The sequence below is a fragment of the Papaver somniferum genome, chromosome 6 (assembly GCF_003573695.1).
Source record: "Papaver somniferum cultivar HN1 chromosome 6, ASM357369v1, whole genome shotgun sequence".
Lineage (NCBI taxonomy): Eukaryota > Viridiplantae > Streptophyta > Magnoliopsida > Ranunculales > Papaveraceae > Papaver > Papaver somniferum.
Window position 1 is genome coordinate 77,939,816 of NC_039363.1, and position 7,682 is coordinate 77,947,497.

Consider the following 7,682-nt stretch of genomic DNA (forward strand, 5'->3'; position numbering starts at 1 on the left):
GTGGGCAGCACACCTTACATGTAAATGTTTACCTCCTACAATTGACGATCCCCAACTTACAACTTTCTCTTGGATATATTCAATTGCTTTTTTATTTGCAGATGCATTATCGAGCGTGATGGTGAACACTCTCTCAAGACCCCACTCTATCAAACATTTCTCCATGACTAGTAATTTGACAGAAATATATTATTCTTTTGTGTAACTTCCAGTGGTCATCGATGAAGTGGGCAGTAACCACCATGTAGTTGTAGTTCTGAATGGATGTCCATGTATCGGTTGTGAGACAAACTCTAACCTTGTTCGACTTGAAATAGTTCACCAAATTGGCTTTTTCACTCAAAAACAGTCCACAGATATCACGATAGACGGTCATCCGCGATGGAAGTTTGAACCTCGGCTCAAGATATCTACAAAATGCTATAAATCCTTCTCCTTCAACCATTCGGAAAGACTGTTCATCTGTGATAATGAACTTTATCAAGGCTCTCCTACATCCATCTTGACAGAACGTAACCCCAACTGTTTGCTGCTGATCTCCCAGATTGCTAGGCTGACCGAGAGAGTCCAACTACGCAGCTTCTAGTGACTCCATATACTTCCGACACTTGGTCAAATGCCAGTTCAAATTTGATGTGCCGTACTTCTTACCACCAGCCCTATATTTACCACCTTCACAGTAGTTACATTTCCCCCATTTAATACTAGATTCATCAACTCTCTTTTGGAAATGCTCCCACACCGAAGATGTTCTGTTCCGCTTCATACTTTCCCTGACCTCATGTTGAGAAGATGGTGGAGGTGGAGGTGGCGGAGATATAACAACACTGACCCTTTGTTGCACAGATTGATATGAATCTTGAGAGGGAATAGGAGGTCTCGTTGACATCAATTCTGTAATCTCAACCATGATTCCTCACTAGTCACTTCTGCAACCAATAAAGAATACTGCAACCAGTAATGCTACTGCAACAGTTACTAAGCCTGAGAACAAAGTAGAACTTCTACTGTAGAAGAATACTGCATCTAGAGAAAAGGTTCCCAATACAAATAGAGGTTATAAGGCAAAGAACAAGTGATATGAATAGAAAGCAGAGGCTAAGTGTGAGAATTAATGCAAATACTAGGGTAACAACAAAAAAAGAATGAAAATTTTAAGAATCAACCAAGAAAATGAATATAAAAACGACGAAACAACTCAAATTCAAACAAGAAATTGATTGATGAATTAGAACCAATTGATGCAACGAATCAAGGACTGCACCAATTTTATCACACCCATTACACCAACACAAATTTGAACAAAATTTTCATCACATAAAAAAAATTAGAACCCAGAAAGATATGTTAATGCCATACCTCCCAATAATCTGTGAAAGGGGATTGCCAGAATTCCTAAATACAAAGAGAAACGCAAATTCCAATCAATAACATAGGAATGATTGAGATAAAAACAATAAAAGTAAGATGAAGAATGAATAACGGAACCTGAAGGGATGAAGCATCAAAGCAGCACATAGTTTGTGAGTGAAATCAACATTTACATCTATCTTTGCTGTTCCTGTAATTCTTGCTTTGGTTGTTTTTTCAACTGCACTGGCACTGACAACCCATAAGAGTCTTATGATAAGACCATAAATAAAACTCAGGTGAATGGTTTCAAGTATTAAGTAAACAAAATTTAGCAAGAGGCCTGTAGGAGGAATCAAACCAAGAGGCCTTTAGATACAATTACAGGAACTAAAGGTTGATGATATAGCACAAACTTGTAGCAGCATTTTGCGCAAAAATTTAAGATAAAATAAGCCTTCCGTCATTCAACTAATTGATGTTATAATCTTTATTTCTGTCTAACATGAGACACTCCTTCTTACTGTTTTCTTTGACAAACACAATCATCTAAAATTTGTAATTGTTTCATAGATCTGGGTGGACTGCACATTCATCTAACAAACTAAAACTCTAAATTGGAAGTTCTGAACAGCAGTCTACCTAAATCTCATTCTATTCTATAAAACTCTATTAACAGCCACAAAGGATATCATTTAGTTTTACTACAGAATCCAAATTGTCTCAAACAAACTAAAACATCGAATCAAAAATCTACAGATCTCGTCTATCACCTTAATTTTTTCTTCTAAGTGAATCAGTGAACGATTAACAATACAATAAACACAATCATTAAAAAGAATTCTAAAAAAAACAACTAATTAATCATAAAATTTCCCAAATTGACCAATCAGTTAACATGCATTTCCCCATCCCACGTTTGAGTAAATTTCTACGAGAAATTCATCAATCAGTTAACATGCATGTTAATTTCTCAGCTAAATTCCTAGATCTTATTACTCAACTGATTACTCATATGAAGACGGAGATGATTACTCAGATCGAAACCCAAATCAAAACACAAATTGAAATCTATAAACACTTACATCTTCAGATCGAAACCCTCAAAACCCAGACTTCACTTCTTCTGCAGAAAATCACCACTTCGCTACTTCGAATGAAAACAGAGAAAAATGGTTTAAATGAAAAGCGATGAAATGGTTCGATAGAGAAAATCCATTTACTTTGTAATTTACCCCTATTATGTTTTAAAATAACAAAAAAATAGGCAGGAGGAGAAAACAATACAAGGGTTACTTTGTCTTTTCAGTATTAGACGGGTAGGCGGGTAGGGTAGGGTAATTTCGAGCTTTATCCGTCACCCTACCCATCTAACGGCGGTTAAGAAAATCTTTACCCGTTACCCTACCCGCCAAATAGTGGGTAGGATAGGATACGGTTACAACACGGGCGGGTAGGGTAGGGTTGGCGGATATGGGTAGGGTATGTGCATCCCTATAAATCTCTGTGTGCAAGTACAATATAATAGATTACTATCCTAGGAGTTAGGACTATCTAATTGGTACACCCAAGAGTTTTTGCTCCTCCCATACTCCCTACAAAAATAGGAAAGCACCTCTCCTGGACCGGGAGTCCGGGACTGAACCGTCCTACCGGAATAGGGATATTTGTTTTTCTTAGAGGAAAACCCGGCTAGTTTGAGGAATGGGTCATTTGAAGTAAACTTAAAACCCTTTGTTTTTGATAATGGCTAATTCTCACCCGATTGGTTAGTGTGTTTTTCTTTTTAAAAGAGAAGGTTCTATTAAGAGAAAAATATTTACAAAGAACAGGAAGACTTCAACACCTTATTAAGAGTGGAGAACTATCTCCCAGTTAAAAAGAATAGAGTTTACATGAACATGCCTAAAAGTTTCTTTTTCATGTAGCCAAAGAACCATAGTTTGCTTGATTGGTTAGTGTTGATTAAGTGTTAGATTAATCGATTTAATTGTTAATTAGTTATATTATATGTGAAATTAATTAATATTAATTAAACTTTAAAGCATGAAATAAATGAAAAGGTTTGATTTTTTTAAGAACACCAACCCAAATTCGGTGGATAAAATGGTAAATGCAAACCTATTTGGGTTGGTTGTGAACATAAAGATTCGGTTTAATTGGGATTTCATAAAAACTGATTATGATATATTTCTTAAAGAAAATTTTGATTCATACTTTCGGGGAACTTCGTTCATTTTGAATCAGCTTAACTGACTTTCGTACACGGTTATACTTAGCACGTGTAGCAAGCCTTTTAACTCGTTGGCGACGTTAATGGACGAGTTATAGTCTCGTGAGGGCGTACATCGAGATATACCCATAAAATATACTCAAAAATTACAATAATCCTCAATCTTCATCGGAGGAATCCCCGTCCGGATTATTGAATGACAAATAATCAGGATTGAACTTTGGAATTTTGGACTTCATGAATTCATAACTTCCGTCAAATATGAATCTTTTTTCCATTTTACTCCAAGTAGTGTATTTTGCGATTCCTTCCTACACAAACAAAAACACAAACTTACTTTGTCAGTGTTCAAGTGGAAGATCAAAAAACAAGAGAATTCAAAAAATACTTAGAAATTTTCTGATCGACAAACCTAAATAACTACGACAAAAAATCCTCTCTTGTATGCCTATAATCAACTATCCCTTTTTGGATAAGGTATCTATCGTGTTTTGTCATAGAGTTCTTCTCTATGTATTTTCATAATCTATCATATATTGGATTTACACCCTCCCTCAAAGGTTTCGAGCGCGTCATATGATGTCATGCTTTTATATATAGGGTATGAAGTGATGAATTAGAAAGAGTAGATGATGAAATGATCTTTGTAGAGTATATGAAATTAGGTGTGCGTGTTGTTTGAATATTGCATGGAGTACGAGCGAATAAAAGATGTAAGTTTGTGGCAAATTGGGTCTGGAGGAAGAGGTCGTTCTAGTATAGAGGAAGACCAAACCACTAGTCTTTTCGAAAAATGTAAAATAATTGGGAACAATCGACGCTAGTGAATTATAAAGACCCATTATGGCTTGATACCAACTAGACCACATTGACCGATTGTAGCTTTAAAAATCAACAGAAAGGTTGAAGTTTCCACCAGTCATAATCAGTTGATATGGCTGCACCCGTCGACCTATTATCGTCTACAAAATCAAAAAAATACTGATTTGTAGGCTTGCATAATAAGTATATACGAATATCTATATAATAACCGATTATGGGATAAAATTCAGCGAATCGGTTGATATTTAAAGCCATGCCGACCGATTGTATGTTCTATTTATAAAAAAAAACAAGTCGAATCGTGCATAAACCATAATTAAAACCCATAAGTTCATGGTACCATAAAGCGATTGTACCAAAATTAAAAAGAACCATCATTCAAACAAGTTTTACGATAATTATAAACCACCAAAAGTCTTAAAACCGTAAACGTATAATGTCTTAATTAGTATAATAAAACATGAGGGAGCATCAGCATCGGAAACAGTATCATCAGCATCACCACTACCACCAGCACCTTCGCCAGCACCACCACCAACATTGGCATCAGTAGTAGCAACAAGTTTTTTTTATAGCAACTACTCGAAGTTGATACATATCATCTATCTTTCTCATCACGTGCCCTCCGAAATGCAATTTTTTTTTCTTATCCTTCTTTCAAATTTGATGAGCTCCTCAAGCTCTTTATAGGCAAGTTGATCGTCTAGTTCAAATGCACTTGTATTGGCTCATTTTGATAACATGTGCCCTCCTTTTAATATTCCTTTCTTGAATATCTCGGTTGTAGAGACTTAAGTGGGTGAAATCAAAAAAAAAAAGTAAAATAAAAACACAAAGATATAAATATGACTAAAGAGTAAAAGATTCAAAATAAAATCCACATAATCAATGTATAAGACACATGCAAATATACCAATTTAACTGTATAAAAATCTAGTAAAATTAAACCCAAGGAATCGATGGATAAGATACACGAATATGCACCTATTCTGCATAGAAAATTCTCCTGATAAATGAAACCACATAATCAGTGGATAAGATATATAAAATATACTGATTCTAATTAGGAAACTCAAAAGACTAGTGAAAAAAATTGGTGTACGCGTCACACTAATACTCATCGATTGAATCTGCTCAAAATCCAAAAAAAAAATAATTCGACAGAATCGGTTGATGTTAAAGCATCTTATACACCGATTCTGGTTATGTTATTTAGACATGAATAAAATCAACAAGATCGGTGGATGTAGAATATCTTATGCACCGATTTTACTGCATGTTCTTCATGGACACAAAGAACTATACCATAATCGGGGGATACGACGGGTCTACATCCGTCGATTCTGGTAGTTTTTAGAAATTTAGGCTTGCAAAAAATAATTGATTTTTTCAATTTTAAATGTGTGGATCAATGAAAGGATGATAGTGATATACCAGGTTGATGAAGAATTACCTTAAATAAAAGGGTCGTTGATATTGGAGGAAAAAATGCGAGCATGGTTTTTAGGACTTGGAAAGATTTGATGGAAATAGAAAGTCTTTAGTTGTTTCGGGTTTTAATTTTTTGTTGTTTAGAGAAAAATAATGAAAATACAAAGAGTTTTCTATTTATATGTCGTTATAGTTAAGGGTAAGCAAAGGGCAGTTTGATATTTTTGCTCAATTTGGACACCCCATATCCTGGTTTTAGAATGTGAACAAAATTTAATAGACCTCAAACAACCGGTGAAGGGGAAAATGTTATGTTAAAAAGAAACATCAATTCTACTCTTATGCCCAAAAATCCCGAGAGAAATTTCGGGAGGAGATCCAAGGGCGGGTAGGATAGCGATTCTATCACCAAGACAAGAATAGTGTAAAGTGGGTCCCATCCTTATTCTCACATGAGATTTTCTTCGGGATTTTTCTCGGTCAACTAGTTATTTTCAAAAACGAAAACTTTTAAATACAAAAAAAATTAATGTCGAAAGAAAGACTTTCACCCCAAATTTTCTTTTTCAAGTTTAGTGCAATTTTATTTATGCTTCAAAATAAAAAAAAAGCAAAAAACTTAAGCCTTTTAAATCCAAAAGCTTAATATCGAACAAAACACTTCAGAAAGAAAGAAGGAAAAAAGAACTTTAAAAATAAATAAATAATCAAACATAATTTTTTCTGAACACATCGAAACTAGAGCACCATAGCATAACGGTGTCTCGATTACAATATACGAGCAATTATAACAAAATAGTGTGATAATCTTTCATTTTCATTGTCTGTAGATGATTCCCTTCTAAGAAAATACTTATAACCTCTACTAATTACACAAATTACGGTTGGTTATGATATTTTCAAGTCGAGACGGAAAATTTTCATTTGCACGTTGCAGAAAAATATTTAATCTAGCAACATATCAACCAACTATTTACGTATAGTTGATTCTCATGATACTTACAAAAATACTCGACGAACGAAATGTTTCTGAATTAAATTATTGTTTATATTTCTTAATGGTTGGTTGTTGTGATGCGGATTCTCAAGTAGGATACATATAATTAATTTTTCGGGTATTATTGGCTATGATACCAAGTAAAAAAAATCCCACAGTGTGCGGATAAATTTTATTTTCTTTCTTCGAATGAATCCTAGTCTTTATATTTGTACAAATCAGATTTGTTATGATTGTCGTATGCAAAATCTATCTTTAATAGCATGTTTGGATATACATCCAGAATAATTTTTTAACTTCTAGAAATTAAAAAGCAAAAAATTAATTTGGGTGGAAAATTTCAAAACGATTTTTAAAAGAAAGGAAATCGAATTATAAATGTTTAGAATTTCAGCTCGTAATTTGCCCACTCCTGCTTGTTTCAGAGAAAGTATCTTATTCAGAGTCCCGTTGTGGTTATAAGAGAACATGCATGTAAAGATGTAGCATCCTAGGATATCAAATCAAACTAATCAGTCAAAAAAAGAAAAGACCAAGGGATAAATGAATTAATAACTGACACGCAAAAGAAATAAAAATATATAACAAAAAAGGTTTTTAGGATCCTTTAACTTCTTACATAAATAAACAATAAAACAAAAATGTGGTACTTAGTTTTTTGGATAAAAGACGGCAAACTGCAAACTAATCCAATCCAATACAATCCTCACAGTACAAAAATCCAAGAGACGTGATTCGAATATCTTTAGGTAAAACTACAGAACTCTACAACAGTGGGTACAAAAGTTGTGATTAAAAAAGTTACGTATTCACAAGGAAAAAAATCATTAAGGAAAAAAGACGGCCAAA